Raw genomic sequence first — 11,853 nt, 5'->3', positions numbered from 1 at the left:
CTGGCGCCGACACTGTAAGAAACCTTAATTATATTATGTTTCTATATTGAACTAACGTTAAGTATTCAAAGAACCTTTGAAGAACCTTTCTTGGAGCCGAATACCCTCACACCCATCTGCCCATTTCTTTAGAGCTAGTCACTCCAGACAATCCTTTAAGAACCAAATTTTTCTGTTATTTTTTTTTTTAGAAAATCTTTAACTGTTTAAACCTCTGAGGAGCCATTTTACTCCTAAGAATAATGAATAGTTTAGGCTTAACCCTGAACTCCAAACAACTACTATGGAACCACTTTTTATTTATAATGTGTAGAATGTACACAAAGACCTCTGTAAGATCAAATTTTGGCTAATTAATAGTAACCTGTGTTTCCATGCTATATTCATGTTTTGTTTCATTATATGTTTTATGTAAGTTATGTTAGACTTCATTAATGTTTGAGTCTAATCTGCTAAATGCGGGGTTCAGCACTACCGTGGGGTTCCGTACCCGTTTCCGGTCCACATAAAAGCTGTAGCTTAACTTTCCCTCTTGGGAACCAACTATTCTCTAATTGCAAAAAGAATTTAACTATATCAAAGAAGCAACAAAGAAACTTTTTTCTATAATAGCAAATAACTTTTGATGAACCCTTTTTTCTGCAAGTCAAAAGAAAAAAACAGCCCTATTCGATAAGCAATGTGCCTTTAGAAATAAGGCTATAAGCCTAAGACCTACTTCAGCTTCAGAACTCTGATTAATGAGTGGAGACTAGTACAGTTTTAATTAGTGGCTGCTATACACTTATAGCCGCACAAACATGACGACTTTCCTTTGCATGCAGTGCATTAATTCTAGACTAAAATCAATGTAAAATGTCAGGTCCACTGTTAGCATCATGATTAAATGGGGGAAAGGATTATCCAGCAAATGTGTTGACAAAAAAATCCCATTAAACATTAACTGCTAGAGAACCTACAGTGCGTGGAACCGTTTCCTTTTACTACCCAAAGAACCAATGACCATATTTTAGTGCCAAGAGCATTTATCTATTTAAGAATCCTTGAAGAACCATCAGCAGTCGGGAAAACTCCATTCAAGAAGTTTTTTTAAAAGTCTGTTTTTTTTTAACTCTTTAAAGTCTACATGTGGAAAACCTTTTTTTTTACTGCCAAGGACATCCTACAGTACTGTCCAAAAGAACGCTTCGAAATGAAGTATCATTGCAATAGTGAAGAGCTCTTAGCTGTTCAAAGAAGTGATCAGCGTTTAATTGTTCAGAGAAACAGAAAACAAAAGCAAAAGTCCAGGAAATGTGCAAAATTAGAAAACGCATGCAGGTGCAGAAAACAACAGGTACATCAGAAAATGGGCGCAAAATCAAAATCATGTGCTAATACAGAAAACAACAGATGCAAATGTAGAAAAAAAAGCAACTAAAGTAAATGGGAAAGGAAAAACGGGCATTTGTATTTTCCTGCGGCTTCTGTTTCACACTGAGATTCTAAACGGAGCCGAGTGGTTTTTAAGGTCCTCACTGATTATTTGCGAGCTTTTATTTTTATACCGTGAAAGTTACACACAGAATTATTCATCACAACACTTTATTTCTGTTTGTACAATTATTTATGTGTGTGAATTAAATATGAGCAGCTGCAGGGTGAATAAGGTAGAACACTCACACACACTCACACACACACACACAAGCATACACACACATACACACACATACTCTCACACACACGTTCTGTCATAAATTTGGTCATTTCTGTGTCACATGAAATTAAAAAGAGGAGTGAAGTTGTGCGTGTGTGTGTGTGTGTGTGTGTCCTTCCTGATTACTGAAGAGGCTCTCAGGGAGAAGTGTGTGTGTGTCAGTGTGTGTGTGGCAAATCTCAGAAATCTCCATGTTAATAAGTGTGAAATTTATTCGTTATGAAGTTCTTTTGTTTCCCAAAGTACCAAAATGAGTGTGTGGAGTGCGAATCAAGTGTGTGTGTGTGTGTGTGTGTATGTGTGTGTGTGTGTGTGTGTGTGTGTTCGTGTTACAAACTGACAAGCCTGTCTAACTGAAGCAGATTCATTATTATAGTTTAATGCAAAAGTTTGTGCCCCTGAAGTTCTTTTGAATGGAGAATCGTAAATCTCTGTATCTGGATTTTAGTAGTGATCTAAAAATGAAGGAATTCCAGGAAGCTGTGAGTGGTCGTGTCCATCAACAATACAACAAGCACTTAAACAAATGTGTATGAAGGTAAACAGTAGATAGACACGTTAGTTAGAGTGATATTTAAAGCACTTTCAGAAATTAGACAGGGCACAAACTTTTGAAGAAATATAACTTCCATTATTTGTGCTCTTTATTTCACTTGGTGTTGTACTAAGTGATTAAAATAATTAAATAATTCCTCACGGTTGATTATTTTTCTATAACAGCACACCCAAAAGTGTTTTACTCCTCTTTTACATTTACATGTTTTTATTTACTAAAACGTTTTACATTAGATCTGTTATTATTTATATAAAGTGTTGTTTAAAGTCTATCTGGAAAATACTAGAAAACTGACACTGGAGACTCCTTTCATAAACATTGACTATAAATGAGCGGTTACCATAGAAACAAGAACGTATTCAGACAGCTTGTTTATAATACTAATACTAATAACACCTTCTAATCGACAACTATGAGTTAATTATTATTTATTCACTGTAGTCAGATATTAATTATGTATCTCTGTCTGGTTCCTGTGTTATCTGCCTTTTTTTTTATTCAGTGTGTTTTTTGTGCTTTTTGCTGCATATGCAGTGATTTTATCCGCAGCATATAAAAATGTTTAGAATAAAAAAACGGCATATTCAGTTTCGCGTCCCTGCTGTGCTCATAAACGGAAACCGAAAAGCATTATAATGAAGGAGGCACACTTTTTACACACACTCCCCCATAACACACACTGAGCATGTGAAATGGGTTCAATATGCACAAGCACAGAATTCCTATTCATGATAATGTCTCTGTAAGCACCATCCAACCCCCCAACACCACTCCTCCACACACACACACACACTCAAACACACACACATCTAATAATAGTCAAGAATCTCCCTGATCTGAGCTCATCATCATCGAGAAGTTGTGTGTGTGTGTGTTATGATGATGAAACGACTCTATCTGAATAATAATGAGTGTGTAGATGTGTGTGTTCTGAGTTCCTGACCCAAACAGTCCTCACAATTCTCAGTGACATTGTATTCAGCTCATTTCCTGAAACACACACACACACTAAAAATACATCAGACAGGAAATAGCGGCACATCACTCTTCTGGATTCACGATAACCCGGGGATTCTGTTTGTTCCTCAGACCATAGCAATCAATCACACAAGCAGATGATGAAGAGGATGAAGAGGAACGTGCATTTAAAGCTTCATCATGTGAAAAAAATTGTATGTATGTGATAAATAAAGCACATGGATGTAAATAAAATTGTATAATAAATGAACGGATCCCCATGTGGCGTCTTGTTTTATATTTTACATTAGCTAACGGCTACCAAAACTGTGGTGGAAAAAGAAAAGGCAATGGGAAGAAGAAAAAAACAAATGAATAAATAAACACAGCTCAACTTATAAAAGCAAGATGTTGTTTCTCACTGAGATCCAATTAAGCAGTGTAACATGATATGCTTTATTCGTTTTAGCTAACTAGCTTGAAATGTTTTATTTTATGAATACTGAGCATGAGTATAGTCGGGATATCCAGACTAGCTAGAGTTAAAGAGGTAACTAGCAACGCTGTGCTAAATCCTTTCAAAAGCAGCTAGCTAGCTTTAAAATACTGTATGTGTGTTTTGCTAGCTGGCAAAATCGTGGTGAGTCATATCATGATGGTTGTGTCCGAATGTGCTGTATATGCTAATATACAGTAGATGAAACCAGGACACAGAAGGAATAACACGTCAAATTCTTGCATAAAGAATAAAGTTCATAAAGTAAAGCAGCAGGTTATAGGTAGTGTAGTAAGTATTAAAGAGTTGTTGGCTCTAATAGGGACGTTTGTGTTTATGCCAAATCTTTTTTACTAAAATTTGTTTACATTGTTGACAAAAATCTCAAATCTGATTCAAATCAGATTTGAGAAAAAAATAATCATTTAGTCCTGTTGTGTGCCTCGGTTTAGTGTATGTCATGATCTGGCCTACTTCTGGTTGGAATCTCATCACTCGGAGGCTGCTCGCTGCTGCTGAGGGTGAACCCACATGTGGGTTCTGGAGATACATGTGATTGCAGAGTATTGCACCACTTCAACACCATGGACAAAATGTTTACCATTAAAGTCCAGTGAACAGTTGACACCTTCAACAACATTTCTTATAACTACTGTAGAATGAATTTCCTTGTTATACGTTTGCACTTTTTGTTCCCTTTTGAGTCTCAAGGATCCTTCCTTATGTGGTCTCTGGGACTTTTCCTCTCCACTGCACCCTGTGGCTTGTTAGGGAAAAACTAACATGGTGACTTAGTGGTGAGCATGTTTACCTCACACCTCCAGAGGTGGGGGTTTGTGTGTTGGTTTGTCGCCCTCCCTAAGTCCAAACACATTTATTATAGGCTAAATGACATCTCTAAATTGCGTGTAGTGTATGATTGTGCGCTGCGATAGAGTAACATCCTATCCAGCATGTACAGAACCCTGCTTTGTACCCTGAAACTCTGTACCCTTGTACCCTTGTACCCTGTGATAGGATCCAGGTTCCCTGTGACCCAATACAGTGTGGACGGTGGCTAGATGTATTTACACATTTTCATAAACCTGCTCAGTTTGGAACCTGTCATTTCCAAACTGAATGACACGGTCATTACCTTGCCGAGGGCCTCGCAAACCCTGGTCCTGATGATCATGTACACTTGTCAGGGTTATGGAGGGTTTTAAAAGTTTCAGCATGACTTGCTAAATTCCAGCACTGTTTTGTTCGGGTTCTGGAAACGAGTCCTTGTGTAAAACGCTGTCAGCCTTTCAAACTCAGTGGTTCATATCCCAAACTCCAGAGTCTGGAACTATGATCACGTATGCAGCTTGGAGCGTTCCTCAGGGAACCGAGAGGCTTGGAGTTAAAAGGCTGAGAGTTCTAAAAACCTCGACATTGTGTTGTAACTTTACAGGGGTGAAACTCCCTCTTCTGTGGGAGAACCAGAGGAAAAACTCTGCTTGATCTAATCTCCACTTTGATGTGAGCACTAATTTATCCCGCTGCGATTCCTGGCCATTGCTTTACATGTTTAATCATTTTAATCTGCAGGGCAGAACATGTCACACCCTTTACACCAGTAGGGTGAAAAATAGCCAACGAGAAGAAAGGAAAATGAATCGTTTCACCTCCGGCCCTCTGATTGGCTGGAGGCTTCAGAAACTCTCTGAATGCTCATTGCGGAGGTGTGTGTATACCTTTGTGTGTGTGTTATTGTCACCGTTTGCCTTGTGGCTCCTTCACATGCCAAGAAATATCGATTGTTCACAGCAGAACAGCTTTTGTAAACACGTTTGATTTTTAATTGTAGCTCAGAGCGTGTCGCGTGTGTGTCACCTCGGGGCATGATGGGAATTAACCAACACCCCTCCACACACCCCACCTCACCTTTATCCCATCCCCAAAAAACAGCAGAAACAATTCACATGACAAAACGAAAGGTTAAAGCACTTGCCGCAGGGTAAGACTAACTGAGGTCAAAATGTGTGTGTGGTGGTGGGTAGTTAGTAGTCGGGGGGGTGAAAGTATAATTAAATGTATGTTTAAGGATTCAGCTCAGACCTGCGTAAAGTTCCTGCACTTTTTCCTTAAAAAAAACAAAAAAAACTTCAAATGAGTGATTAATGTGATAGTGATAACTGAGTTCAGGACTCAAATAAGAATTTGAAATTATACGAAATAAAAAAAATATTTTTTGTTGTAGAACAATTTCAATATATTAATATGTTCCACAAGGGGGCACGGTGGCTTAGTGGTTAGCACGTTTGCCTCACACCTCCAGGGTTGGGGGTTCGATTCCCGCCTCCGCCTTGTGTGTGTGGAGTTTGCATGTTCTCCCCGTGCCTCGGGGGTTTCCTCCGGGTACTCCGGTTTCCTCCTCCGGTTTCCGCATTCCGTCCAGGGTGTATCCTGCCTTGATGCCCGATGACGCCTGAGATAGGCACAGGCTCCCCGTGACCTGAGGTAGTTCGGATAAGCGGTAGAAAATGAACGAATGAATGAATGAATATGTTCCACAGCTTTTGTTATTTAAATACACATATGACAGGTTAATACTTTTTGATTATAAAAGCTGCAGTTCCTCTAGTGGACTTAATAGTCGCTGTGGAGTCCAACAGAACCTCGGTTACATTAATAACTCTCGCCCACTTCCCGCTAAAACTGTCTGGGAACTGAAGAGTAAAACCACGCGCTCCACCATTAATCTGAGCAATGCATTTTTAATCAGCTGTTCAGCACTTAATTCATTGCTCAATTTTTTTCTTTCTCACACACTCCAAGCAAACAAGGCTAATGACAACAATTTAACACGGCGAGCGGAAATTCGTTAAGGGAATTGCGTTGGTCAGAATGCAAAAGGCATTCATTTAAAAAAAAAATCTAAGCAGTGGGAACAAAAAATGCACTAACAAAAAAATGAAGCCATTAAAATGCAGAAATTGAGTTAAAAATGCTATGATAAAAAATGTATATGTAAAAGTGTGCCGATCAAAATAGATTCCTTTAAAAAAAATGAAACAAATGGAAATGTTAAAAAGCGAGGATGGAAACGAATCTGTAGAGCATAAATGAAAATCACAGAAAATGCAGTATTTATAGCTTTAATGTAGCAAAAAATATCCCAAATTTGCAAAACACTATGCTGATGATGATCACACTCTCACTGCTGGCTCCAGCGCATGACGTTCATGCTGTAAGCAAAATCTGGCTTTCCGCTGAATTCTTCAGCACTTTAGTTAATATTTAATTGTTTCTGTGAGCTGTAATGCTGAATTAACTCTAACAGCCACCTCATCTGCATATTCATGAGGTTTTTTCCTCACAGAAAAAAAAAATGAAAAACAGTTACAGGCTAAAGAGCACAATTTCTGGTTGAAGAGCAAACAAGCAAATGACTGAGACTATAGTTTAGACTGTACATCGTGGGAGAAATCAAGATTCTGTGGAGGAGATGTGTGTTGTGCGATCTGATGCTTTTCTGCTCAACATGTTTGTACAGAGTGTTTATTTGAGCTGCTGTAAGTCTTCCTGTCAGCTTGAACTCATCTGATTGCTCTCATTAACAAGGTCAAGAAAATACCAAGCCTTTAGGATTTCACTGAAGTTTCTCCTTCATTGCAGCTAAAAATGCTTAATTTTTTTATTTTTTGTTCAAGATTTTCAAAGTTTTATTTTTTTTGTTTTGTTTTGGAGGAACTCCGTCCAGGGTGTATCCTGCCTTGATGCCCAATGACGCCTGAGATAGACACAGGCTCCCCATGACCCGAGGTAGTTCGGATAAGCGGTAGAAAATGAATGAATGAATGAATGTTTTGGAGGAAAATTTGGAGGAAAAACAGGCAAAATTGCAAGTATAGGCTTCTTCTTTTCAAACACTGCCAGTAAAGACACAAATGTAATTCTTTTCTATGGGTCACGATTAGGAAGCGAAGACAGACGCAAACAACAAAACAACACAATAAATGCGAGCTGAAGCTACACAATGAGTCAGCATGTAACAAGAACGTAAATAATGTGACTAATAAAACAACGCAAAGCAGGTAAGCATGATCAGTTTTGGATCAAACAACAGAAGAAGGAGTAGAAGTTCAAACAATGTTTAAAGGTGTCCTCTGGTGGACTGGAGAAGAACCGTAAATGGTGGCAGTGACAAATCTGTACGAAATGAAAAAAATCCAATCTTGTTTCACCACCGATCTGTATTTATTTCTATTTTTTTTTTCTAGATCCCTGCTGTATAGTAAATTCTATTTTTTATTTGTAACTTTATTCTAATTTTTATTCTTAGTTCATCAGTTTTATTCATCTTCTGCTGCGTATGTTTGTGCATGTGCAAAGACAAAAAAAGAATTTGAATAGCATGGAGTTTGCTTGACCAAATCCTTTAGGGACTGAAAAGACTTCTATTCCAATCTATGATCTGTCCAAACTCCAAAACTGCTGTGTATGAAAACACCGCCAGTGTCACCACTATAATAAACAAGAGGCTGCTTTGTGTAAAGGTTAAAGGTCATAAAACAAAATTGACGTTTTACCAATTTATTGCTCTTAGATTGTGTTCTTAGTATTTTTTGTTGATTTTTTTCCAGATTTTTGTTTGCAGCTTGTTTTTTTATCTTATTTTATTTTTTCCAAATAATATCTGACAATTCTTCACCGCACCTCATGTAGCTGGAGTTTAATGCTAAAATGTTTACAAATGCGTTTATTGAAAGGGAACGACACAGTTAAGAACCTTTAATAATAATCATTTCATAGTAATAATAAATGATCTCGGAGAAAACGATCTGGAGCGAACGAAACCTCCATTCAGTAGCTGTCATGCCATGAGAAATGCTTTTATTATCCTTTTTTTTTTCTAGAATAATTTCTACCCCTTTTTTGTGCATTAAAAGCCTCCAATTCCCTTCAGATGTAAAGGCAGCCGTGTTTCCAGCAGTAATGTCTCCCCTCCATCCCGCTCTGGTTCTCCGTCTCCATTAGAGACAGAAAACACATGGCGCTCAGTGACTGCGTAATTACGATCCGCCCTTCTATTCTCACAGGTTTACAATAATTGCCCGTATTTGTCTATACGATTCATAAATTATGAGAAGCTCGTTAATAATTCAGAGGCTCGGTTTTGGCGTTAATGTGAGTTTCTATCACTGTACGCATCTCACACACATCACACACACACACACACACTCGCACACAGAGTAGCACTGCGGGACGAAACAGGCACTTTCTGTAGTCTGTAATGAGCCCATGCAGGAAACAACACGAGTAGGGAATCAAGCTCAAGTGTACACTTACGAAGAAGATAAACGAAGGAAATATACAGAACCACAAAATGCACAACCGAGGACTTAGATATTAAACAGTCATTCATTCTTTTAGCCCATCTTCTTCATTAATATAAGGTCAGGACGGCTTCTTCTGATTGGCTGAGAGCAGCAGCAATTAATATCAATGAATAGTCAGTGCGAGGTGAATTTATCGCTTTATTATAGAGTCTCTCAGTAGGGTAGAAGCTACTGCCGAGCAAAATGTGACCACGAAACGATGAATCACATCTGACAAACCAAACCGCAAGTGAGAAATGAATAAGATGTGGCAAGCAAGGAAAAAAGTGGAATTAGTTTAAGGAAATGTTTCAAGGAAACACAGACAGGAAAACAGATATAGAAGACGTTTCCTCAACCCGAGCTTCGATACATTACTCGAGTATAGAAAAGGAGTCACCCCAGATGCCCTGTGGAATTTTCCGGAAAACTTTCTAGTCGACATAGCTGAGGATTTCTTGAAAGTTTTCTGGAAAATTCCACAGGGCTATGGAGCTCGCGTTCGAAACAACAAATTCCAAATCAAGGAACTATTGACTACCAACTTTAGACCAGTTTGGTAAAGTGAACGTCAATTGAGTTGGATATCCAATTGAGTTGTACTGGAATTGCGTTGTGATTTTGTTCCCTTCCCTTGAGTCTGGTTCCTCTCAAGGTTTCTTCCTCATGGGAGTTTTTCAAATCAAATCAAATCTTTAATTTGATTTATCAGTATCACAAATTTTAACAGTTGACATTGTCTCAAAGCAGCTTTACAGAACATAAACATATATAGAATAATATAAAGACAAACACGCCCCTAACCCAAATGGGTCCCACCCCTGTATTGATAGCTCCGCCCACACATACATACATACATACGTAACCCAGGCAACTAATGGAAAGAAATGTGTCTTTATCATAGCTGAAGGGAAGAACAATACGATTGCAGATAAACAAACAAGCAAAAATGACACACAAGCATAATCATGTAAAGGACAAAGGCATATATTAGTTCTGTGTAACAAAGCAAAACCAACGTTACTCACCTATCGAGAAGGAAAAAAGCGCCTCGGCGTCTTAAGTAAAGTTGGTCACATATTCACAGATTGGAGTTTCCCGAGTCAATAACTCCTGAGCTAAACACTGTTACTACACAAAACACGGTTGTAGCTGCGTCTCTACATTACTACGATAGAAAAGAGGTGTTATTTGTGTAGTAACAGCGTTTAGCTCAGGAGTTATTGACTCGGTGAAACTCCAATCTGTGAATATGTGACCAACTTCCTGCTCCTTCAGTTCTCTCCAGCGCTGAAAAGCTGATCCTATATTAACACGTCCTACTTCTTACCTTATCGTAAGCCTTTCTTCACTTTCTTTCTTTGTTTTTATCCTCCATGTCAATGTTAAAACTGCTTTCTGCTAATGTCACACATGCACACTGAACACTCTCTCCTCCCATATTGACAAGACCCGCCCCTTTCTGCTCATTGGCTACACGTTTGTTTTGAATTTTGTTTTGATTTTTAGTTTGTGGTCCCGACTCAGTTTTCTGAAGCATTTCTCAAACACCGGAGACCCCACCTTTAAATGTGTCTGTATTTATCCCCAATGAGCAAGTCTGAGGTGACTCAGGCGACTGTGGTGAGGAAAAACTCCCTTGAATGGTAGAGAAGAGGAACCAGACTCAAAGAGGAACCTCATCCTCATTTGGGTGACACTGTAGGGTGTGATTATAAATATACAGTCTGACAAATGTTGTATTGATGGACAGGTTGTTGTTTTGTGTAGAATGCACACTGGGTGGTGCTATTTTGTGTATTTGTCCAGTAGTGTTTTGTCTGTTTACACACCATGCACTTTATGTAGCTAGGACAACTTATTTTAAGTCCTTAGCTCTGTGTTGTTCTGTGTAGCACCATGGTCCTGAAGAAACGTTGTCCCGTGTCCACTATATATGGTTAAAATGACAATACATAGTTAGAATAAGACACGTGTACATGGACTACACGCAAGTCTGTAGGGAACAAAGTGGGACACGGAAGATATACACACTGGAAGAAAACAGCTCGCTGAATTGACTTAATCCAAATGTGTGCATCGGTTCTATGTAATTAAACTGAGTGGTCAAAACTAGTCATTATTTTTTGTACAACCAACTAAGTCTTTTCTCGCACATGAGCGGAGAATCAAATCCCCCTCTTTGGTGTTTTGGAAATAGACACATTTTCACTGCTCCGTTCTGCCATGCACGCTTTAATCGCCGAAATTTAATATTATAGTTATAATTCCCCTAAGAGGCAACTTCCTCATGAGATTTCCCAACGTAATTGTGTGTGTAATTAACTTAATACTATGTGAATTGATCACGGCCATTCTACATCACTCAGTCTAGTTTAGAAACTTAAAGAGATTTAGTCTCAATTTGTTCTGAAACGTAATCTTAAATCTGACTCATGTGTATGTGTGAAAGTATGGTGTTTTGTCTGTTGGCCTGAGGGAAGACGCTCCACCTGAGCCTCTCACTTTTAGTCATTAGACTGCGGAAGCATTTGCCTGGTTGTAACAAGCAGTCATTGTGGTGGGTGGAGTCCTTGATGATGTTTGTAGCTCTGGGGTAGATGCGCTCAGCTATGCAAACTGCTCTCTGCAGAGTTTTGCGGTCGTAATAGTGCAGTTACTGTACCACACTGACTTTTTATAGTACCAGTATAGAAAGGTCTCAGGATCACTGGGGAGATCCTGAATTTCCTTAATAACCCCAGGTGGTACAGTCGCTGTCTGGATTTTCTTACCTTGGTTTGGATGTAGTGAGACCAGGTAA

This window comes from Tachysurus vachellii, chromosome 24 (genome assembly GCF_030014155.1).
Source record: "Tachysurus vachellii isolate PV-2020 chromosome 24, HZAU_Pvac_v1, whole genome shotgun sequence".
Classification (NCBI taxonomy): Eukaryota; Metazoa; Chordata; class Actinopteri; order Siluriformes; family Bagridae; genus Tachysurus; species Tachysurus vachellii.
Note: the sequence above shows the minus strand (reverse complement) of the source record.